Consider the following 26,488-nt stretch of genomic DNA (forward strand, 5'->3'; position numbering starts at 1 on the left):
TGGAGTAAAAGAATGTTGAAATGTGGACAAAACTAGCTTTTCCACAGAAGAAAAGTACTCAGTTAAAATCACTACTGGACAGAAAACAATTTATATATCTACTGCTGCTGCTGCTGCTGCTAAGTCGCTTCAGTAGTGTCTGATTCTGTGCGACCCCATAGACGGCAGCCCACAAGGCTCCCCCGTCCCTGGGATTCTCTAGGCAAGAACACTGGAGTGGGTTGCCATTTCCTTCTCCAATGCATGAAAGTGAAAAGTGAAAGTGAAGTCGCTCAGTCGTGTCTGACTCTTCATGATCCCATGGACTGCAACCCACCAGGCTCCTCCATCCATGGGATTTTCCAGGCAAGAGTACTGGAGTGGGGTGCCATTGCCTTCTTCTTATATATCTACTGGTTATCTACAACTTACAAAGAGTTGCAAGATAGCTCAGAGACAATAAACAGAGCTAGAATGTGATAATTAAGAAGGGAAATAAAAGAAGAATGCAAAATTTTACACTGAATACATTTTTTTCTACATGCAACTTTTTAATAAACAATTACAAACTTAGATTAATGTAAGTAAAGGCTCAAAATCAAGCGCAACTATTGTTACCCTGTACTTCACGGGAGAACACATCTAAAACAAAATATAAATTATAGACATATTAAAAAAAAAAAAAAGAACCATTTTCCTCAGCTCCAAGACCTTTTTTCTCACCCCAAGTCTTTCCTACTTCAAGTGAGGGTGGCATTGTCCACCCAGCTCTTCATATCCCCAACTAGGAAGCATTCAATTCTTCCCTTTCAGTCACCATCTACCCCAAATCTAAGACAAGACCATTTGGATCATCAAGTCCTGGGAGCTGAATAACTCATCCTGCATTGATCTATTTTTTTTAATTTCCGCTATCACAACCCCAGTTTGAACATGTATTCTCTCTTGTGGTTTATTGGAAGTCGGAAGTCTCTCACTAGCCCCTAGCCTCTGCTCTTACTTCTCCACAATCCATTCTTCTTAAAGCAGTCAATGTGTTCTTTTAAAAACTCAATCAGATCAAGTCCCCCCCAAGCTTAAACCAATAGATAGCATTAGGATGTAGAATAAAATCCAAATTCATTTTATGAGGCATCTTAAGGGCCCAGAATATCTGTCCCTACCGATGCTTCTAAATTCAGTTCTTCCCATTGCCCCCTCATTCAACTTAGTCCATATTTATTGAAATTATCTTTATCCTTTGACCACACTAGCCTGACTCCCATCTTTACATAAACTTTTCCATTTATTTGGCTCACTCTTGTCCCACATTTTTGAATGCCTGGCTCCTATTTTGTCTTTCAAAGGCAATTTCCTCAGAGATAATTTCTTGCTACATTCAATGTAATATAATGTTCAAGAACACTGTTTTATCTTTATTCTTTCATAGCAACTTACTGCTGAGTAAAACTAAATTATTAATTCTCTGAATATTACCTATTCTTCTGCCCTAATAAGCAAATTGCCTAATTTCAAGGATTGTATCTTATTCATGAGTGTACAAAAATACACAGTAAGATTCTAATACTGTTTGCCATCAGTCAATATTAGTTGAGTGAATTATACTTTTTCTCTTTCTTCAGGGTAGTAGATAAACTAGATTTTTCTAAAGGACAATGAGTTGAAAGTTCTAGAATTCGTGTGATAGATAAATTCAGACTATTGAGGGAGGTTTCGTTTATAGAAAAGAGAAACTTATATCTGCAGTTATGTTAGCTTTAGGGCTAAAGGGGAAGAGGGATAAGGTTCATTTTCCATCAGCATCTAATTCAAGATTTTAGCTGGAGTTCATTTTTAAAGAAATCAGAATAAAGTCAATGCTGGGGAAATGCTGGTAGTAAGAGAAGCCCTGCTACACAGCAGTGAGAGTTGGAATCACTGACTCCAGTTTAGGCTGTGTGTACATCTGATGAAAAAACATTAGCCTTCCAATTTGTTATAGGGAGATAATAGTCTTATATTCTTGCTTTTACTATATTTAGCTATATAGGCTCAAGGAGATTATTTATGAGGGTATACTTTGATAAATGAAATCCTATGCTGACATGAAGCACCTCTGTCATTAAACTCATCACTTAACCCTGTAATGGGATCCACAAATGCACAAGACTTCCACAGAGTGAAAATATATGCCTCCAGCTAACAGTAATAAGGTAAGCTTACTTTAAAAATTATATTTGGGGAGTTTTCAATTACTGTGAAGCTATGCCCCCAGCCAAACATCATCTAATTCCCTAGATCATCCACATGTCTTCTGAAAATGTTTCCTCATTTGCCTCATCCTTCCAGCTTGACTGATGGCTCCCACCCAGTCTAATCACTATCAAAACCATGTGTTGGTTTGGGCAACAACAGACCTTCATAGATCATTTTCTGGATTCTCCCTTTCCATAAATACTTGTTTTCCTTTGTTTCTAGCAATAATACTACCCAGCACTGTATAAAAACTAGTTACTGTTGACTGAATAATTGCCAGGTGTTAAGCACTCTGCTAAAAGCTCAACATGCTTTAATAATGATAAGAACATTTGATACAGACACTGTTACAAGTGTTTTGCAGGCATTATTAACTCATTTATTTCTCAAAAAACCCTGTGAGACAGATACAGTCTTCCCAAATTTACAAATGAGAAAACTGAAGCATGTTAATATTACAGAATATAAGAGCATTCACAGAACTACTAAGTGGTGAAGCTGTGATGGAAGCTGTTAAAAGTCTGGCCATAATGCTGGAAAGCAGCTATTGCCTTTCAGAAAAAGATATTGAGATTAATTCTCAAAATTCTGAAGTGACTGACCTATTGCATAGACAAAGACTATGTGAGAGACCAAGGACTCTGTTAAAGTAACCAGATTAGGTCCAAGATGGAATCACTCACATGCCAAGCTCATGTCAGCAAACCCAAGTTTATCTAACTTTCCTACTGGGCTCTCCAAGAAAAGGAAGGTCCAGGTCAACCAATCAGAGCTTTCCTGTTTGCCTGCTTACCTAACCCTAATCCAGCTCCAAGACTCTCCCCTCGTTCCATATAAGGAAAGGAACTCCGCTTTAATTCATTTGCAGTACACCTTCCTTACCCTGCTCACTCTGGTCTGTAAAAATCTCTCACCTTGTACTGCGCTTCAGAGCTCCCTTCCACCTGCTAGACTAAACAGTACCCAAGTCATGAATCACTTGTCATGAATAAAAATCTACTAGGTAAGTAACTTGTCTGTAGAGAATTTTCTTTTAACAACTCTACAGTGATCCTTTCCAAATCCATGATCTCAGCTATTTTACATGCCTCACATGCTTTCTATTGTGAGAGAACACTGTGATCTCAGTTTCCCCAGGAAAGTGGCTCCCCTCTGCCTAATCATAAGGGAAAGCAGGGCTAGAATTAGTAATGTTTCCCAACAAATAGTACTAACAGTAAAGTGTTTTAATTTCAGCTCATTATTCATTCTAATCTCAATATTTTCAGGGGCAAATATTAAGCAAGCTGTGTAGGAATGACACACATTGTTTCCAGTAAAGTCCTAACAGGATCCATGTGCAACACTTCCCCACCCCCGCTCCTCTTCTAGTGAATATTAGCATCTATGATGTGTCCTGTTTTATCTCTGCATTCCTGGTTTGAGACTCTTCTGGAAAAAAGCTTACTAAGAGTTCCTAGAAGTAAGAATTATGAACTCCTCAGGGTACAAATGGAATAGGAAACTCACAAATTAATCCAATATGTAATTTGTTTTTTCCTGTTTCTCAGAGATAATAAAAATTAACTGTTCTCACAAATATAATAACTGAATACTCAAGACAATATTATTGAATAATAGTGCCTTAAAATATACGTAATAGATGATTCTATTGATTTTTTTTCTGTCAATTAAAAGTTATTAAGTATTAAGGAAATTATATTTTATTTTTATTCTAACATGTTTTATGATTACTACTTAATCACATCTCCTTCTAAAAAAATGTATCTGCCTTTTTTAGAGACAAAGGCTACTATGTCCATGTTTTATTTTATACATCACAGTTGATACCTTGCTGGGTCATACTTATTCGGGCTGGACTAAGGAACTTGAACCCATAGACCAGCAGAAGTCTATGCTTTGTGGAGCCTAGTTCAAAAATAGGCTTCACCAGTCGTATCTTTCCCTGGGAATCTGGAAGGGTATAATTAAGAGATGAGATAGTTAGAAAAGGTAACAAAGGAGCTTTTGAATATAAAGGCAATAATTAATCTCAAACCCTGTACTTCTCCTATGGCAAGAATTTTCAACTTTGGCATCATTGATATTTGGGGCTAGAAAATTTTTATTTTATATTGGAGTATAATCGATTAACAATGTGTTAGTTTCAGGTGTACAGCAAAGTGTTTTTTACATATATATATGTGTGTATATATATATATATAGACACACACACACGTATCTATTCTTTTTCAATTTTTCCCCATTTAGTTTATTACAGAGTCTTAAGCCGAGTCTCCTGCACTATACAGTAGTTCCTTTTTGGTTATCTATTTTAAATATAGCAATATTATTATTATCTTAACAAGGGCTGTTACCTGGTACATTGTACCATGTTTAGCAGCATCCTTGGACTCTACTGACTGAAAGCCAGTAGAATATCCTTCAGCCCTGACAATCACAAAGGTTTTCTGACACTGTCAAGTGTCCCCTATCAAAATCACTTTCAGCTGAGAATCACTGCCCTATGGATCTTGAACCAGTAGATCAATACACTTTAGAAATCAAAAGGAAAATTTTAGTAGCTGTCATTATGGTAAAGACTTCCCTGGTGACTCAGACAGTAAAGAATCTGCCTACAATGCAGGAGACTGGTTTGATCCCTGGGTCGGCAAGATCATCTGGAGAAGGGTATGGTGACCCACTCCAGTATTCTTGTCTGGAGAATTCCATGGACAGAGGAGCCTGGCAGGCTGCAGTCCATGGGGTCGCAAAGAGTCGGACACCACTGAGCCACGAACACTTTCACTTTCTTTTCATGGTAAAGCCAGAGTACAGCTTGGAATTAAAAACTGGGATTTCTTTCAGGACTTCCCTGGTGGTCTAGTGGGTTAAGACTGCAGGCTGGAATCTGAAAATTGCAGGGGGCACAGGTTCAATCCTTGGTCAGGGAACTAAGATCCCACATGCCCTATATGCAGACAAAACAAACAAACAAAAGGATTTCTATCTTTCCCTCTGAACTGAAATGACCGAGAAACAGAAAGAACAAGAGAATGAGAATATGAATGAATGGCAAATTCTTGGCAGTCCAGGTTTCAATTTCCTCAATCAGATTAGTCACTTATTCCCAAATGAAGTAGTTGCTCTGAGGAGAAAAGAGGAAAATGCTTTCCTTTCCCCAACAGAGGCAAGGCTTCCTATTTTATACAGGAGATTAAATTACAAGTTAGAGAAAAAAATGTGTGCTATAGAAAGGGAATAAAAGACAATCTACAAGAAGTAAACTATGCAAATGGGCAAGCTGGACAATGAAGACTTAGAAAATCAGAGTCAGCAGATGTGGTTAGAATGGGGAACAGATTGGATGGACATAGAGTATCAAACACTCAGATAGGCAGCAAAATACTTCCAATGCTTAAGCTTTCAGTTCCAGTCAAAGTCCATATGTCATTGTAACAACCATTTGTCCCCTGAATTAAGTTGACTAAATCTTCCTCTTTGCAACCAAAAGGACCAGATTCAAACACTGATACTGCTATCATTAATGTGAAGAGAAAAGTAACTAGAAAATAATGCGGATCCAAATCTGATCCCATGTGATTTTTTAAAATTCAATTTTAATAGCTAAAAGGCAGCCTTGGTTTTTTGGTGGATTTTTAAAGCAGTTTTTAGAGAAAAAGAATACATGGCATTTTGCATCATTCTTTACTTCCACAAAGATCTTAAGCAGCTTAAGACCACAAGATAACTTCCTTTCCTCTACTGATTTTTCCCTTTTAGTTGAGTGCATTTCTAGTAACTTCAGTTATTTATATTTCTCTATTACATTTTTGTGAAAACTGCTTTCCTCTGCCAGAGTTTGTATCTACTTCCTACACCTTTAAAATAGTTTATTTTCTTCTACAGTTTTCAGTCCCTCAGAATACCTTTTCTAAACTTTCTTAATTATAGCGCTATTATCATGGTTTCTAACTGGAAGAAAAAAAAAAAACAACAACCAAAACTACAAAGGCAAACAGGCTTCAAGATTCATATTTTTAAAACAATGACCAGGTATCACCATGAGAAGCACAATGATATGGCAAACTAAAGAAAGAGGACTTTTCCTTACCTACTCGCCTCAATGCATTAAATGTACTATCCTTACTTCTTTTTTTTCTTCCTTGTGTTATTAATCCACCTTTATTATGGCAAGCATAAAAAAAAAAAAACCTTCGTTTGCCATTACACACCTTAAGCAATGAGTTAACTAAAGAAGTGAACTTCCTTATTATTTAAAATCACTACTGAAAATTATAAGTAAATGAAGTTGGAATATGAGTATAAGAATTTTAAAAACATGAGAAACATTAAAAATAACCCAGTTCATCTCCATGTAGATGGAACAAATACATCTCAGAAAACCTTGCTCAAGGCCAAACAGTAAGTAGTTCTGATGGCTGAACCCTGGATCATTTTACTCTAAATATTATTCACTACTCTCTGGCTCTATCATTATAATACACTGTCTCTACATCTTTACTGAGTCATATACAGCCACCAAGTTACTAAAAAGTACACTGAAGTCATGTAAGTTTTCTAGCAGGCAGGTTCACATTGAATCATCCTAGACATCAGGAGGAGAAAAATAGAAAGTAAAGCTAATATTTATTATATATTTATTATCCACACTGTGTCAGGTATTTGGCTAAGAAACCTACATGCAAATATCCCATTTATTAACCAAAAGATTTGCAATCTATGAAGTACGCACTGACACTTTCTTATTCAGGGTTCAGCTGTAAAGCATAGAATCTTTCTCTGATACCTGAAGAAGGAAAAGCTTGTAATCAGAGAGAGGGGAAACAACAGACTCAGACTGAAGTTCTGGCCACAGCAGGCTGCTGCAACAGCTACTGCCCCTAGAATGGTGAGAAAGTAGATTCTCAAATCAGGAAATGCCACTGTAGCTGGTGACTCCAGCCACTGAACCACTTCTGCTGCCATCTGCACCAGAAAATTCCAAAGCCAGGTCCCAGCCAGAATGCGTGATTTGCCGAAATAAAATCACATCCAGAACCATAGCTGTAAGGAAGCTGGGGAATGCCCTGAAGAGACTGGAAAGGTAAGAAGTACAGGAGGCACACAAGAAAGCAGCTGGAATGAATCATGCAAAATGAAATATAAACAAATTTCCAGAAAATTCCAATTGCTCTTGAAACAATGTTTTATCCTTGGGATCAAAATTCCAAAAGGTATAATACTATCACTTTTATAATAAAATAGTGAAAATTAATTTGAACACAATAGCACATTGAAAGTAGAGAAAGGGTTCTCTAGGAGAAAATTGCAATCTGGAAAAAAGAAAAAGTATTTTATTTTCTGAGTTAATGTCATGTTAATGTAAGTCTAACTTTTGGAAGTCACTTGTAATTACAATCATTTATTTTATTTATTATTTTGTGCTTTTACCAAAATGAATTTAGTACAAAGTTAGGTCTTGGATAGTTGCCATCCACACTAAAATGAACAGTAATTAAACTTGTTATTAGTGTTTTTAAGAGTATGCCAATGTTTCTCATTAAACACTGGATGGATTGTTTCTCAGCCTATGTTCCATGGTGGATACATTTTATTCTGTGTATATTGGCCGGGATGCTGGCAAATGACATGGACTGTCCTCCCAGAATATTCATGGAAATGAAATGTGTGCATCCTGAGGGGAACTTGGTGAGCACTTAATGAAATCAACAAAGACCCTCCTTGTCAAGGGTGACTTCAAGTGTGTGTAAACAGTTCCTATCTCCATAAGCAGGATCAGGTGATTTTACCAGCAGTGATTTTAGGTGGTAAAACATCTAGGTCTGCTGTTCCCATTGAGGGAGATTGTTTTTAGTTTCATCCTTGCAACAAAGCTAAGGAGTATGCTTCATTAGGAAGTCTCTAGTGAAGAGGAGATGTTTCATTTGCTCTCTTGCCATCCATCACTGGGTTCAGAATTTTTAGTTCAAAATGACCAATATTCACTGTTTCAGATTACTTCTAGTTTACTAATAGTGTGTCTGTTCTGCACTATTTTCGATGGAGCTCATTCTGTTTATGTTCTCAGAACTTTGAAACATTCATCCTTGAATGAAGATTAGGGAAAAATCATTTGCATTTCCTCCAAAGAACAGCAACTAGATGAGTGATAGATCCCAGAGCTCAGATTATTAAATATTCAACTGTCCTTCTGGATCATTAAGGGGGCAGATCCCAGTTTGACAGGGACAAAGGTAGCATATAAAGGGACCCAGTTTCTCCGGTTAAGCCCTGTGAATTTCATTTTATGGTGTATGCAAGAATTACCAAAGATTTTATTTTCATTTCATCAAATTATATTCAGCCTCAAAAGCTTATTGGGCTGGTAGGAAATTCTGACCTCTGTCATGACTCGGTGCATCATCTTCAGGGTTCACCCATAATTTAGGACATTTTAGAGAAATAACTTCATCTTGTAGTCTTCTATGGTCACAGCTGAAATCCTCTTTATACAAGTCCATAATCTAACAGCTATTTGATTTTATGGCATGTATGCCCCTGGGGATGTATGCTAAGATTAGGAGCCTCTGGAAATCTACCTTCAAACTGCTTCACATTCCTTTCAAAATCCTGTCACCTTCTGGTGCATCCCCCAAAATTCCAGTTCTAAACATACGCACTTAGTAGCATCTTCTCAGGAAGCTGGACCTTTAAAGACCAAAACCCAGGAGAAGAATATTATCTTCCAGGAAATTTCCGCAAGTTAACATTGAAATACAAGCCTCTCTGAGACACAAGAGCATAAAACATGCTAAGAGAGTTTTGTGAAACGTGACTGGGGAGGATTCAGACAAGGAGAAAAAAATTAGGAAGAATTATTTCCATACATTATTCTGAATACTTACCATGTGGCAGGCACTGTTTCAAGTGCTGTATTTGAATGATTTTTACTAAGCTCTCAAGATAACTCCCCAGTGAGGATTAAATGAAAATCAGTAATATGTGCCAAGCACTATTCTAAGCACATTTTAAATATAATTATTTCATATAATCTCATAACAACTCTATCAGGTAGGGACTACTGTTATGACCAAATGAAGAACTATGGCACAGAAAGATTAAGTAAGGTGTTGAAAAGTAGTCAGTATACCTTTATGGAAGATTTGTTTTTGTTTTTTTTAAAATGGGACATTGGGCCTTAAGCACTTGGAAAATAGAAAAAAGATAAAGGCATTTAATTTTTTTATAAGACAAGTATTTTAAAGTTATTCCATCCAGGGCCACATGAATGGCCAGAGTGGACAGTGTCTATGTACCAAAAGATATGCTGTCATAGATCAGAAAACAATGATCAGTCTCAGGTGTAAGGTAGTTTAACAGCTATTTTGTCCCAACGGCCATTAAAGTGAATACAAAACTGACTCATTATAGCAGTGATTTCACTATTCATACTTAATTACACAGCTACCCTTATAAAATACTAAAGAAAACATGAGGCAATCTAAATAAATTATATAAAATTACAGGTTCCACATAGATTTAGAAAAAACAATGGCAGTGGTACCCAATTCCTGAGTTCAGATAATTCTGCTCTTGGTGTTGGTAGGAAGGGGTGTTAGATATGTGCAAACATGATGGGGGACGAAGTACACATGCCAGCATCTCAAGGAGGCTAGAGTCACCCCCGTCAGTGGAGGTGTCCACAGACATCACCATAGACGCTCTTGGGAAAACAGGAGATCACTGTGGCCAAAACAGTTAGTGAACTACAACAAACTGCAGATGACCCTAACAAAGTAAACAGTAACAGTGGAAATACCAGCAGAGGTCAAATTATAAGAAGCCTGAATAATATTACCTTTTTTTGTTTTTGAACTGTGGTGTTGGATAAGACTCTTGAGGGTCCCTTGGACTGCAAGGAGATCCAACCAGTCCATCCTAAAGGAGATCAGTCATGGGTGTTCACTGGAAGGACTGATGTTGAAGCTGAACCTCCAATACTTTCGCCACATGATGCGAAGAGCTGACTCATTGGAAAAGATCCTGATGCTGGGAAAGATTGAGGGCAGGAGAAGAAAGGGACAACAGAGGATGAGATGGTTGGATGGCATCACCGACTCAATGGACATGGGTTTGGGTGCACTCCGGGAGTTGGTGATGGACAGGGAGGCCTGGCGTGCTGTGATTCATGGGGTCGCAAAGAGTCGGACACGACTGAGTGACTGAACTGAACTGAACTGAAGAAAAAGGGGGAAAATACTGATGAGATATTAAGGAAAACTATCAACACAATTTGATAACTGATTGCACAAGAAGGGTAAGGAGGAGTGTATACTTAAAAGTGATTGCAAACTTTTGATTTGGGTTGAAACAACGATGGCTTTAATTGTCACTTGACAATTTGGTCATGTCAGAAAGAAGATAGAAAGACAAACAGGAAGGTTGGAAGGAAAAGAGGGAGGGAGAGGAAGAAAGGAAGAGAAGAAGAGAAAAGGAAAATAGTTCTAATGTTACATGGTCAAGAAAATAGGAAAGGTAGTTACATAATTAAGGCAAATGATTTTTTAAAAGAACCAGGACCCTACAAGAATCTGATACAAAGGGGGAATACTGCTGCATGGAAGGGAAAGGCTCTCCTTCCAAGGAGACATTTTTACTTACTTAAAATATCAAGATGCAATAGAATCCTCTTCTAACAAGTGCTATGAACCATTAGGTTTCAGGGAGGTCAAAGAGGGTCCTACAAACTAAACTTGCATTCTCTGAAAGAAACGGAAATTGAGACAAGCTGAAAGGAAACCATTTCATTGATCTAAGGCTATCAATAATTCACAGAGAATGATCAAAAACTAGCCATCCTACTTGATCTGTAAATCAAAGCTGTACCACATAGCCCGACGTTGTTCTTCATCAGCCTTTTTATACATTACAATGCAACTTTTACTCTGTGCTTCCAATAATAAAATCTACTGATACAGGATCTGGTTGCAGTTTCTAAGAACAACATCCCATGAGTGGTTCTAAATTATTAAATGCAATTTAAAAATGCAAAATGTTCATTTTTCTTCCTTCAAAAAACCTTTACATATTTTGTTTAGAACAAAATGGATGGTATTAAGGTTACAAACTAATGATTAAAAATCACAAAAGCAGATAAAATGGACCTGATTCAGGTAGCTATAAGGAGAGTGGTGAGGAGATAGGGCACGGAGGGCTTCAGAGTTTATTGCTCATCGCCATTTGTTGTAAACAAACAATCAATAGGATATATGACTCTGACAAAGACGGGAAACATTTTGAACCACTACTTTCACCCTCTTGCACAGATGAATGGGATATGAGCAAAGAAGCGTGGGTTTGTGTATTTTCCAATGACTTACAGATTTAATAAAAAAGAAAGAAAATTCATTTGTCCTTTTTATGGGTCCCAATGTATGGATGTTCATAGAGTGTAAGAAATAAAGCATCACATCATTACTGACCACTTTAATTTTAATTGCATGCTTCTAACAGCACATTTGTTTGAATCATTTTTTTAGACTTCTGTTCCTTTTAGTAGTATTTCTCTCACTAGCAAGATTCATTATGAGATGATATTAACTATTTCTCAAGTACTTGCTATATTATAGTATGCAAAGTCTTTAAAGGTGTTTTGAGGGCCAGAAATTTGTTTAAATCCAACATGTCTTAGCACTTCCAATTACTCTTCCTCACCTCCCACTACCTCATAGTCAGCAATAAGGTGATAAGAGCTGCACCCAGAAAGTTTTCTCCCAAAACTGCTGTTAGGTTACCTAGTGGAGGAAGTGACATTGTGCATGTTCTCACATCTTATGAAAGAGCTATTAAAATACCCTCAGATCAAAAGAGACAGGTTCATTTTTTATAGTAATCTTTTCAGATTAAAATAGTTTAATTATAGAAATCACTGAGTACAGGTACTTTCAGTTTAAGTAAACTTAAGTTTGTAACCTTTCCTGGGTCTCTGAGGAACCATAGGCGCTATTGATAGCTGGGGATGAGAAGGGAGGTGTCAATTTAATACTGTAAAGCTAGGGAACTATCCACAATATTGTCCTTTCTTCTGACACCATCTGAAGAGTCTAGGCATTTCGCTAATCACCCTCACTTTTGACACAAATTACAAGTTCAGAGATCCCCAAGACCACCCACAAGTTACATAATTTTCTAGAAAAACTGACATTTATCAATGAAAGTTGGTGGCTTCCCTGGTGGCTCAGATGGTAAAGAATCTGTCTACAAGGCAGGAGCCCCAGGTGTGATCCCTGAGTTAGGAAGATCCCCTGGAGAAGGGAAAGGAAATCCACTCCAGTATTCTTGCCTAGAGAATTTCATGGACAGAGGAACCTGTGGGCTATAGTCTATGGAGTCACAAAGAGTTGGACATGACTGGGCAACCTACACTTTTCACTTTTTCACTGAAAGCTATTATACCTATGGTTATAGTTACAATGGAAGGGTACGGATTAAAACCAGACATGGGAAGTGAGACAACTGGCAGAGTTTAGAAGATCTGCACACATGGATCATTCAGCTGTTCTTTCCTGGTGAAGTCATGAATAGTATTAACTCCTCTCACCAATGATGTGTGCTAACAGACATGAAGAATTAGAACTCAGGAAACATCACATAAGCTGTGGTTTCCAGAATTTTAACTGGGGCTTAGACACAGACCCAGTTGACTGTCTCCTAGAAGACTGGGTCGGGGAATCCCATAAAACACATTATTGGGAAACCAAAAAAATTGAAAGATGTACTGTAGATTAAAGGATTATATTCTTGTAAATTTATAAAGCTGATAACTGTACTATGATGCAAAAAATGTAAGAGGATATCCATTTTCTTAGGAAGCACACACTGACATATTTAGGGATAAAGGGCAAAACTATACGTGTAACTTACCTTAAAATTACTCAAAATATTATATGCATAGGTAGGCATATATATATATATACACACATATAATTATTTATATACATTGTGTGATAGATACACAAACATATACACACACATACATATATGTACATATATATGTGATGTGTATAAGTGTGTGTGTGTATACACACATATGTGTGTAAGAAAGAGAGAAAGAGACAAAGAAAGACAGAGAGGAAAATCTGGAGAAAGGGAGAAAGAGAACAGATGACAAAGTAAATTGGCTACAGTGTTAAAATAAGTAAATTTAGGTAGTCTGCATAAACAATAATTTTTCTTCATACTATTTTTAATTGCAAATTTTGATAATTTGAAGCTATTTTGATATAGTACATAATAGTTTAAAAATCATCTAAAAATGGAGAGAAAACATTGTTCCAATCTTGTTTCAAGATGAGGCAACAAAATATCCCTGTATGAGTGAGGCTTTTGGTTGCAGGGAATGATGAAAACTCAAAGGAGTTCACACACTAAATGGAAATAACAGAACAGGAGCAACATCAGGCGCTTTGAATCTATGAATTCCAAATATGTCACAGAACTTCACCTTTGTCTCTTTCTCAAATCCTATTTCCTATGTTACCTATTTCCTCTTTAACCCTCTCAGATACTCAAAATCCTTGTGATAATAAACATGGTCCCTACCGACTTCTAGATTCAAGTGATGCTTATGGCTAGTGATTTCAGGAAGAAGATTCAAATAGTTCCTAGAAATTCCAGAAAACAAAACAAAACAAAAAACAAATTCTCTAGGCTTTCAATGGTTTTGCTTAAGCAAATAGGATGAAGCACCATGGACAGTGTGTGGTGCTCTGATTGGCCAGGTCTGTATCACAAGACTACCTATGAGTCATGGCAGGGTGAGGGCCATGGGTGTCAATCACAGAGAATCCATCCGATTTAAAGATGGATGAGTGGTTCCCAGAAGAAAATGAGGAGTTCTGTTATTATACAAGAATAGGCAAACACCAAAAAAGAAAATCCCCATGACCACCATTCAAAGGATTTTACTCCTCTATCAAACTCCATGTTTCCTTACCTCTTAACACCTTTCCTTACGGCAGTGTCTTTTGTTGAGTCTGGGAAAGAGGGTTTATATTACAAGGCTGCCCTCAGTAAGAGCTCAAAGTCTACTTACAAGTTCTACAAAGACCCACTCTGTGAACACAGTAGCCTGGGGGCTGTAGGGGTTGATACCACAGGACCTGAGGAGTAGGCAAACCATTAACTCCACAGGCAGAGATGCTTGAACAGTTCTTCCCAGTGAAATTTATGACATTCATGGATTCACAAGGAGTCTGAGACTTTTCCTCTTAAGTGGGGAGTCCATAAAACCAAAGCTTCTGGATGAGATGTGCAGGTACTTTATTTCAAATGAAAGTTGTATTGATTTTAACATGCACCGGTATTACATTTAACACACAATGAGTACATAATATATGAATATTTAATGATCATTCAAAATACATTTAAACTATCAAATATGCATGAATAAATATCTATAGTCTACCAGAAAAACAGAATACATTTGCCAAGTGAGTTGATATCCTTTGTTTAGCAGACTGAAATATTCATCTCAATACTACTAAAAGGATATAAACTGATTTAAACAAAAAACAACTTTTTGAACTTATTATCACTGAACAAAAAATTGTTGCCTGACATATCAGTAAACAAAGGATGCTGCACCCTCAAGCCATCACATTACAACAGCCTGAGAGTGAGCCCTGAGGGAACTTAGGATGTTAAAGCACAGGGTATAGGCCCCAGATATTGAGGTACAAATAAAGGAATGATTTCAAGGCGCTGTCTGACATTTGCATCTTCACATACAAAGAAAAGAAGCAGAACAGATTAATAAGAGCTGGCAAGAATACACAGAAGAACTATACAGAACATACCTTAATGACCTAGATAACAACAATGGTGTGGTCACTCACCTAGAGCCAGATATCCTGGAGTGTGTACTGAAGTGGGCCTTAGGAAGCATTACTAGAAATAAAGCTAGTGGAGGTGATGGAATTCCGGCTGGTGCTATCTAGACTTCTAAAAGATGATGCTGTTAAAGTGCTGCACTCAATATGTTAGCAAATTTGGAAAACTCAGTACTGGTCACTGGACTGGAAAAGGTCAGTTTTCATTCCAGTCTCAAAGAAGGACAATGCCAAAGAATGTCCAAACTGCCATACAATTGCCTTAATTTCACATGCTAGCTCAAAATCCTTTGAGTTAGGCTTCAGCAGTATTTGAAACAAGAATTTCCAGATGTACAAGCTGGGTTTCAAAGATGTAGAGGAATCAGAGTTCAAATTGGCAACATTTGTTGGATCATGGAAGAAAGCAAGACCATTCCAGAAAGACATCTACTTCTGCTTCATTGACAATGCTAAAGCTTTTGACTATGTGGATAACAATAAACTGGAAAATCCTTAAAGAGATGGGAGTATCAGACCACTTTTCTTACCTCCTTAGAAGCCTATATGCAGGTGAAGAAGCAACAGTTTAGAAGTGCACATGAAATTACTCATTCAAAATTGGGAAAGGAGTGCCACAAGGCTGTATATTGTTACCATGCTTATTTAATGTATATGGAGAGTATATCACATAAAATGCCCAACTGGATGAATCACAAGCTGGAATCAAGACTATTGGGAGAAATATCAGCAACCTCAGATATGCAAATGATACCACTGTAATGGCAGGAAGTAAAGAGGAACTAAAAAGCCTCTTGATGAGGATGAAAGAGGAGAGTGACAAAGCTGGCTTGAAACTCAACATTCATAAAACTAAGACCATGGCTTCTGGTCCCATCACTTCATGATAAATAGATGGAGAAAAAGTGAAAGCAGTGACAGACTTTATTTTCTTGGGCTCCAAAATCACTGTGGACGGTGACTGCAGCCATGAAACTGAAGACACTCCTTGGAAGGAAAGCTATGACAAATCTAGGCAGCATATTAAAAAGCAGAGGTGTCACTTTGCTGATCAAGGTCCATATAGTCAAAGCTATGGTTTTTCCAGTAGTCATGTATGGATATGAGAGTTGGACCATAAAGAAGGCTGAGAGCCAAAGAACTGATGCTTTCAAACTGTGGTGCTGGAGAAGAAGTAAAGTGAAGTGAAGTGAAGTCGCTTAGTCATGTCCGACTTTTTGCGACCCCATGGACTGTAGCCCAACAGGCTCCTCCGTCCATGGGACTTTCCAGGCAAGAGTACTGGAGTGGGTTGCCATTTCCTTCTCCAGAGGATCTTCCCGACCCAGGGATTGAACCTGGGTCTCCTGCATTGTACGCAGACACTTTACCGTCTGAGCCATCAGGGAAGCTGGAGAAGACTCTTGGACAACAAGGAGACAAGCCAGTCAATTCTAAAGGAAATCAACCCTGAATATTCATTGGAAAGACTGTTGCTGAAGTTCCAATACTTTGGCCACCTGATACGAAGAGCTGACTCATTGGAAAAGACCCTGGTGCTGGGTAAGATTGAGGGCAAGAGGAGAAGGGATGGCAGAGGATGAAATGGTTGGATGGCATCACTGACTTGATGGACATGAATCTGAACAAACTGTAGGAGATAATGGAGGACAGAAGGGCCTGGTGTACTACAGTCTGTGGGATTGTAAAGAGCTGGACATGACTTAGCAATCTAACAACAATAACAACAATACAAAGAAAATTCCTGTATTCCTCAACTTCTGAGATACCTCGTTTTCTTTTAATAACAGTGATCTTTTGATGTTCCAACTGCCTGCTCTTTTTTGAAAACTCCTATACATCTTAGTTCCTCCCTTACCTCTTGCCAGCAGTCTCTCAGAGCTATCTAAGATGCTGTGTCCCAGTCTTGAGTCCTCAGTTTTGCCTATCAAATTAAACATAATTCTCAAATTTAAGGTTGTGCACTTTTTATCAGTTGACATTGTTAACGTGACACTTTCGTCACATAAAAAATGATTTAAAAACAATTCTTATAGAGTCCATTATTTGCTGGCAGCAAAGCCAAAAACCTGTTCTTAGCAACTAGTAAAACGTTTTTCCAAAGCAGAAACTAATAAAATAGCTTTCTATACAAATAACCACCAACTCTAATCTGCAATGCAGTAATGTGTTTCTTCTTTCCACAAAACAGCACTTTAAAAATCTCTACCTAAATGCCAGATATGGTAGCATATGATAACAGTCACTGGCTTTACAGACGTAATTATCCAAATACTGTGTTAGAACCAGGGAAACAAAATTATTCCTATCTCCAACTAAAACATTTTTGTCTCAAACACTTCATATTAAAGTTCCCAAAAAAACAGCATTTAAGGGGCAAAAAGATTAATGAATAACAGTAAACAAAAATTTTTTGGTTAATAAAACATAAGGGCAAATTTTCCCACCTCGAAATCGATGCTATATTTTTCCTCTGTCTATAACTAAAAAGTTATATAATTCTGATTTCCCTTTTTTTACATTTTAGCTAAGCTCTGGGGCAATAAACAAGAATATTTGTGGAACTGAGGAAGTTTGGAAAAATGATCAATCTTTCATATTTTTCTAGCCAGTTCCCATATTCGATATCCTGAAATTTATATTTCACCTGTCGCTTCCTTCAGTATCTCTGCAAGACTTCTAAAAGATGCTCACTAGTTATTTTCAGAATGGAGACACAGATGAAAAGAGTAGATACAAAAGTCCTGGCACTGTGCTTTGGTACAATAGGAATGATGCCTCAACCAGAAGAAATAACATAATTTTAATTCAATAAATACATTTATTTTACTGGACCTATCACTTACATGCTATGGTCAAAGTCCCCTTGTAACTAAACAATCCATTTGCTCAGGCAAAGGATGGCAAGTTACTCTATGCAGAAACTTTAGCACTGAGTATAATGAAATTGTTGTCATCTCTACATTGACTGATGACACATGAAGTGGACTGTCACAAAGAGCTCTCTCCTTTAGTCAGAACAATGGTAATTAGCTTAGGCAAATAAATAGATTGGTTTCCTCCAAAATCTTATTTGTAGTGCAGAGAATACTGAACATTCAGAACAATAAGAAGTGAAGAGAGGATATTGAAAAGCAACTGAAAGGATAGAAAGAAATTTTCAAAATTCACAGGGATACGCATAAAGAGAATGAACAGGCATGAGTTTACTATTATACTTTGAGAAATAAGTCTGGCAGAGAAAGACAAATTCTGTCTGATATCACTTATATGTGGAATCTAAAAAATAATACTAAAAATGTATATAGTAAAACAAAAACAGACTCACAGATATAGAAAACAAACTACTGGTTACTAGATAGTAGAGGGAATAAGAAGAAGTTAGGGGTATGGGATTAAGAGATACTACTATGTATAAAAAACATAAGCAACAAGGATATACTGTATTATATGCAATAGGAAGTTACAACCATTATCTTGTAATAAATTTTAATGGAGTATAATCTATAAGAATACTGACTCACTATGCTATACACATACTAACATAACATTGTAAATAAACTATATTTTTAAAAAGTTATGTAGCTACTTAACTTGTTTTAGAAATCTACAGTAGATAGAGCTTGTGTAGGCATGAAATGAAGGACGTCATCAAGTTTCAATATTTGCCTTTTTTAATCAAGACTTCTGAATCTTGCTTTCCTTAAGGACAATTTCTTGGCTTTATTTTCCTTTCTACCCATTTTCTTTTCTTAGTGACTTCTTTTTGTCTCAAGGCTTTAAACTTACCTTTTCACTAAAATTTTTCAAATATGTATCTCCATCCGAGTTCTCCCTGATGATCTCCAGACTCAAATATTCTATTTGACCTTGTCATTTGGATGTCTCACTGACATCTCAAGTTGAATATGTCTTAAACAGAATCTTTACTCCCACTTCATTTCCAACCCATTCCCCAAAAACAGAATACCAAGAATCTAGGAGACATTCTTCATTGCTTCTTTTCTAGAACTCCCACATTCACTGTCAGGCTATATCTGGAATTAATCTTCTTTTCTCCATCTCTTCTTCTACCACCTCTGGTCAAGCTTTGACATGCCACCCATATGTTCTGCAGTTATATAAATCAAACCAAGCCACATCATTCCTTCACTTATAACTCCACCATGTATTTCTATTGCATTTATGATAAACACAAAAGTGAGGAAATGCCCCTCAAAATCCTACATGAACAAGCTACTGCTTGCTTCTCCATTTAAATTCATCAAGTGTTTCCTTCCTATGCTCAAGTTATGCAAGTCTCTCAATTTCCAGAACATGTTATTGTCTTCTAGAGGCAGCATCTTTATGGCCCAAATTTTCTCTGCTAAGAGCCTTATTCTCCAGACTCTCTTTCTTTCTGGTTTCTTTCACTATCACCTCCTTCTACAAGGATGTCCTGACCGTTCCATCTGAAACAGCCTTTAATTAACTCAGTCACATAACCTGGTTTACTTATTTAATGGTTCAAGTCATAATCAATCAGTATTTCCATTAGTTAAATATAAGTCTGTGTCTTCCACACAATAACGTATGCTCTGTGAATGCAGAATCTTGTCTGTCTTGTCCTCTCCTTTTCCCCTGGGTCTCTGTCACCTAATGGGGGCTTAGTAAATATTTGTTGATTAAATGAAGAGACTGCATTTAAGAATTCAGGTAGACCAATAGCTCTAATAAGTCACCCCCACGTCACAGTTGTTTAGCCCCCAAATAAATTTATTCCTGGCTCACATATGAGTCCAGAGTAAGTCAGTGGAGATGGTAGATACCCCAACATCCTCAATGTACAGCTGCTGATTTTTTTTTTTTTTTAGGAAATGACATCCAGCTGGCAGATGGGTGAGAGAAAGAGAGAGAAAATGAGAGAGGTAGCTGTAAAGGCACTATCTCTGTTAAATTTTCTCAGCAAAAGTGACACATGTCACTTGTGATTCACATTTTAACATCCAGAACTGGTCACACAGCCCCACACAAATGCAAAGATATATGCAATTTATCCTCTTGTTCGGGGAGAAACAACAGGCTTACTAAACAGCCAGCTGGTCTTCTCCCACTCCATTACATGGCTACTTGACTACATATGTTGGCATCTTCTGTCTCCATCAAGATATGGATCTATTTTTAAATCTACTTATTTATTTATGGCTGTGTTGGGTCTTCATTGCTGTGAGAGCTTTTCTCTAGTTGCAATGGACAGGCTTCTCATTGTGGTGGCTTCTCTTGTTGCAGAGCATGGACTCTGGGGTGTGGGGGCTTCAGTAGTTGAAGGCTCTAGAGCACAGGCTCATTAGTTGTGGCACACTGGTTTAGCTGCTTTACGGCATGTGGAATCTTCCCAGATCAGGGATTGAACCCATGTCTCCTACATTGGCAGGCAGATTCTTTACCACTGAGCCAGCAGGGAAGTACGAAGATGTCAGCGATTCTGATTCTCTCCTGTACTCAGCATTTAGGCCAAAACTATATAAGGCTTCTATTAAACACTTTGTAGGTTCTCTTGATTAGTTGATTAAAATGAGTATAACAAGGATGAACACATACCCAGCTTGCTGGCAAGTAAACAATTCGGGAATAATCAATATATCTGGGTTTAAACTACATCACTGAGTAAATTATACTTGTTTTGTAACACTAAAGAAGTAAATTTTCCCGAACCTCATGTTTTTCCTGTCAAAAGTTTCTTGTATTATCACTATATCACAACAAATTAATGGACTTTAATGACAAAGCATAATTTTAAGTATTCTAAATTATGCAATTCCTGGGTATTCTTCCAAGCTTACATTAGAACCAGGATATATGAACCCTTTTCCTTTTAACAAAAGCTGAAGGACTGTATTTTTATACTGCATTCATTATTTATATAGAAATACAGTGATTGAAGCTTATATAAGGGCTTCTTATAAATAAAATACCTGAAATGAAAATAAAATCTGTGTTTGAAATTGAAACTATATCCTTTTTATGCACTCATATATCAAGACTTTTTTCAGGCAAGTTTTTGCTCCATTTAAAATAAATCTGATAGAAGTTTTAATTGTTCAATGTCCCCAATAACAACCGTACCCTACCTTTAATATCAGAAAGGTTCTATTTACTGAATATAATTATCCTCTATTAACGTAACATTGTTTAATTGGTTATATTATAATCAGCATTTATGATATAGAACAACACAATAATTTCATTTCTACTAACAATGTAAAATTACTTTGCATGATTATGGTGGCTTTCTTTCTTTATTTCATTTCTGGCATGATTTTTAAGAAAGGCTCAAGATAAGTCCAATAAAATGTGATTCCTACATTTCAGGACCGAAACTACAATATGTTTCAACCATACTACAGAAAAGTATTCTTAAAAGGCTGCATATTAGAAAAAAAAAAAAGGTTTACACTGTGATTTTTTTAAGTCCTATAACTTTCAGAGGACACTCACATGGTACGACATATGATCCTTACTAAAAGCCTGAGTTAGGTGTCATATACAGATGGGATATTTTTTCCTGTGTTCATCTTACAAATCAGGGAAATTTTGCTCAAAGAGAATAGGTGACTTGCCCTGCACTTTAGCATGCCAACCGTGAGTTAGCTATTACTGTTTGACAAAACACCCTAAAACTTGTTAATAGTAGAAAAGATTAAATATGCTTTGCTTGTGAGTCTTTGGGTTAAAAATCTAATCTGGGCTCAACTAGGTGATTCGTCTGAGCTTAGCTGGGATTACTCATGTGTCTGCAAAAATGAACAGGAATGGGCAAATTTAATTCAGATGACCATCATATCATCTACTGTGGGAAAGAATCCCTTAGAAGAAATGCAGTAGCCCTTACAATCAACAGAAGACTCCAAAATGCAGTACCACCTTACCTGGCTTCTGAGAAACCTGCATGCGAGTCACGAAATAACACTTAGAACTAGACACAGAACAACTGACAGGTTCAAAACTGGGAAAGGAGTACAATAAGGATCTATATTTTCACCCAGCTTATATAACTTATATGCAGGGTACATTGTGAAAAATGCTGGTCTGGATGAATCACAAGCTGGAATCCAGACTGCTGGGAAAATATCAACAACCTCAGTTATGCAGATGATACCTCTCTAATGGTAGAAAGTGAAGAAGAACTAAAGAACCTCTTGATGAGGGTGAAAGAAGAGAGTGAAAAAGCTGGCTTGAAACTCAACACTCAAAAAACTAAGATCATGGCATACAGTCCTATCACTCCATGGTGAAGAGAAGGGAAAAAAGTGAAAGTAGCAACAGAGTTTATTTCTTGAGCTCCAAAATCACTGAGGATGATGAATGCAGCCATGAAATTAGAAAAGACTTGCTCCTTGGAAGTGAAGTGACAAATAGATTCAAGGGATCCACTCTGACAGACAGAGTGCCTGAAGAACTATGGACAGAGGTTTGTGACATTGTACAGGAGGCTGTGATCAAGACCATCCCCAAGAAAAAGAAATGCAAATAGGCAAAATGGTTGTCTGAGGAGGCCTTACAAATACCTGAGAAAAGAAGACAAGCTAAAGGTAAAGGAGAAAAGGAAAGATATACCCATTGGAATGCAGAGTTCCAAAGAATAGCAAGTAGAGATAAGAAAGCCTTCTTCAGTAATCAATGCAAAGAAATAGAGGAAAACAGTAGAATGGGAAAGACTAGAGATCTCTTGAAGAAAATCTGAGGTACTAAGAGAACATTTCATGCAAAGATGGGCTCAATGAAGGACAGAAATGATATGGGCCTAACAGAGGCAGAAGATATTAAGAAGAGGTGGCAAGAATACACAGAATTATATAAAAAAGATCTTCATGACCAAGATAACCAAAATGATGTGATCACTCACCTAGAGCCAGACATACTGGAATGCCTTAGGAAGCATCACTACAAACAAAGCTAGTGGAGGTGATGGAATTTCAGTTGAGCTATTTTAAATCCTAAAAGATGATGCGGTGAAAGTGCTACACTCAATATGCTAGCAAATTTGAAAAACTCAACAGTGGCCAAAGGACTGGAAAAAGTCAGTTTTCATTCCAATCCCAAAGAAAGGCAATGCCAAAGAATGTTCAAACTACCACACAATTTTTCTCATCTCACATGCTAGCAAAGTAATGCTCAAAATTCTCAAAGCCAGGCTTCAGCTGTACGTGAACTGTGAACTTCCGGATGTTCAAGCTGGATTTAGAAAAGGCAGAGGAACCAGAGATCAGATTGCCAACATCTTTTGGATCATCGAAAAATCAAGAGAGTTTCAGAAAAACATCTGCTTCTGCTTTACTGACTACGCCAAAGCCTTTGACTGTGTGGATCACAACAGACTGGAAAATTCTTCAAGAGATGGGAATACCAGACAACCTTACCTGCCTGCTGAGAAATCTGTATGCAGGTCAAGAAGAAACAGTTAGAACTGGACATGAAACAACAGACTGATTCCAAATCGGGAAAGGAGTATGTCAGGGTTGTATATTCTCACCCTGCTTATTACACTTATATTCAGAGTACATTGTGCAAAATGCTGGGCTGGATGAAGCACAAGCTGGAATCAAGATTGCCAAGAGAAGTATCAATAACCTCAGGTACGCAGATTACACCACCTTTATGGCAGAAATTGAAGAGGAACTGAAGAATCTCTTGTGAAAGTGAAAGAGGAGAGTGAAAAAGAAGGCTTAAAACTCAACATTCAGAAAATTAAGATTCATGTCAATGTGTGGCAAAAACTACTACAATACTGTAAAGTAATTAGCCTCCAACTAAAAGAAATAAATTAATGTAAAAAAAAGAAGAAAATTAAGATCATGGCATCCGGTTCCATCACTTCATAGCAAATAGATTGGGAAACAAAGAGTCGGATATGACTGAGTGACTGAACTGAATTACTCATAGGAAGAAAAGCTATGACAAACCTAGATGTTGTATTAAAAAGCAGGGACATCATTTTGCTTGCAAAAGTCTGTATAGTCACAGCTATGGTTTTTCCAGTAGTCATGTATGGATGTGAGAGCTGGACCATAAAGAAGGCTGAACAACAAGGAATTGATGTTTTCAAATTGTTGTGCTGGAGAAGACTCTTGAGAATCCCTTGTACTGAAAGATAAAATCAGTCAACCCAAAGGGAAATCAACAATAAATATTCACCAGAAGGAGTGTTTCTGGAGCTGAAGCTCCAATACTTTGGCCACCTGATCAGAAGAACCGACTCACTGGAAAACACCTGAATGCTAGGAAAGATTGAAAGCAAAAGGAGAAGGGGACTACAGAGAATGAGATGTTTAGATAATATAATCAACTCAATGGACTGAATTTGAGCAAACTCTAGGGGATAGTTGAGAACAGAGTAGCCTGATGTTCTACAACCCATGGGTTCACAACAAGTTGGATACAACAACTGAACCACAACAAGAAATCCTTCTTAAAGACTCACAGACTCTCTGTGTCTTGCAGCTCTTAATTGTAATTTACTTGTTATTATACTGTAGCTGCACTAATGTTAGGAAAGGGTTAGAGAAGGAAACCACTTTATAGTTCAGTTCAGTCGCTCAGGCATGTCCAACTCTTTGCGACCCCATGGATTGCAGCATGCCAGGCCTCCCTGTCCAAAACCAACTTTTGGAGTTTACTTAAACTCATATCCATTGAGTTGGTGATGCCATCCAGCCATCTCATCATCTATCAACCCCTTCTTCTCCCACGTTCAATCTTTCCCAGCATCAGGGTCTTTTCCAATGAGTCATTTGGTGGCCAAAGTATTGGAGTTTCAGCTTCGGCATCCTCAGTCCTTCCAATGAATACTCAGGATTAATTTCCTTCAGGATAGACTGGTTGGATCTACTTGCTGTCCAAGAGATTCTCAAGAGTCTTCTCCAACACCACAGTTCAAAAGCATCAATTCTTTGGAGCTCAGCTTTCTTTATAGTCCAACTCTCACATCCAAACATGACTACTGCAAAAACCATAGCTTTGACTAGCCGAACGTTTGTTGGCAAAGTAATGTCTCTGCTTTTTAATATGCTGTCCACGTTAGTCATGTCGTACCTTTTCTTCCAAAGAGAAGCCATCTTTTAATTCCAAGGCTGCAGTCACAAGCTGCAGTGATTTGGGAGCCTCCCAAAATAAAATCTCTTACTGTTTCCACTGTTTTCCCATCTATTTGCATGAAGTGATGGGACCAGATGCCATGATCTTAGTTTTCTGAATGTTGAGTTTTAGGCCAATTTTTTTACTTCCCGCTTTCATTTTCATCAAGAGGCTCTTTAGTGCTTCCTCACTTTCTGCCATAGGGTGGTATCATCTGCACATCTGAGGTTATTGATATTTCTCCTGGCAATCTTGATTCCAGCTTGTGCTTCATCCAACCCAGCATTGCTCTTGATGTACTCTGCATATAAGTGAAATAAGCAGGGTGACAATATACAGCCTTGACATACTCCTTTCCCAATTTGGAACCAGTCTGTTGTTTCATGTCCAGTTCTAACTGTTGCTTCTTGACCTGGATACAGATTTCTCAAGAGGCAGTTGAGGTGGTCTGGTATTCCCATATGTTTAAGAACTTACCAGTCGATTGTAATCCGCACAGTCAAAGGCTTTGGTGTAGTCAATAAAGCAGAAGTAGATGTTTTTCTGGAATTCTATTGGTTTCTAGATGATCCAGTGAATGTTGGCAATTTGATCTCTGGTTCCTCTGCCTTTTCTAAATCTAGCCTGAACATCTGGAAGTTCACGGTTCATGTACAGTTGAAGCCTGGCTTGGAGAATTTTGAGCATTACTTTATAGCATGTGAGATGAGTACAATTGTGCAGTAGTTTGAGCATTCTTTGGCATTGCCTTTCTTTGGGATTGGAATGAAAATTGACTTTTTCCAGTCCTGTGGCCACTACTGAGCTTTCCAAATTTGCTGGCATACTGAGTGCAGAACTTTCACAGCATCATCTTTTAGGATTTGAATTAGCTCTTCTGGAATTCCATCACCTCCACTAGCTTTATTTGTAGTGATGCTTCCTAAGGCCCACATGACTTCACATTACAGGGTGTCTGGCTCTAGGTGAGTGATCACACCATCATGGTTATCTGGGTTGAGATCTTTTTTTTGTATATTCTTCTCTGTATTCTTTCCACCTCTTCTTAACATCTTCTGCTTTTTTTAGGTCCATACCATTTCTGTCATCTATTGTGCCCATCTTTGCATGAAATGTTCCCTTGGTATCCGAATTTTCTTGAAGAGATCTCTAGTTTTTCCCATTCTATTGTTTTCCTCTATTTCTTTGCATTGATCACTGAGGAAGGCTTTCTTATCTCTCCTTGCTATTCTTTGGAACTCTGCATTCAAATGGGTATATCTTTCCTTTTCTTCTGTGCCTTTAGCTTC

The 26,488-nt window shown here is 37.5% G+C and overlaps 1 long non-coding RNA gene across 1 annotated transcript in view; it reads right to left on the reverse strand.

The window, feature by feature from the left end:
• Nucleotides 1-8,512: 8,512 nt before the first annotated feature.
• Nucleotides 8,513-26,488, reverse strand: part of LOC145520768 (uncharacterized) — a 111,427-nt gene continuing 93,451 nt past the window's right edge. The window contains exons 4-6 of the long non-coding RNA XR_014064803.1: nucleotides 10,858-10,958; nucleotides 10,055-10,245; nucleotides 8,513-8,904 (exon numbers count right to left, since the gene is read on the reverse strand). This is a non-coding gene — a long non-coding RNA (uncharacterized LOC145520768). The remainder of the gene's footprint in view (nucleotides 8,905-10,054; nucleotides 10,246-10,857; nucleotides 10,959-26,488) is intronic.

This window comes from Giraffa tippelskirchi, chromosome 9, assembly GCF_054371585.1.
Source record: "Giraffa tippelskirchi isolate mGirTip1 chromosome 9, T2T-mGirTip1v1.2.pri, whole genome shotgun sequence".
NCBI lineage: Eukaryota > Metazoa > Chordata > Mammalia > Artiodactyla > Giraffidae > Giraffa > Giraffa tippelskirchi.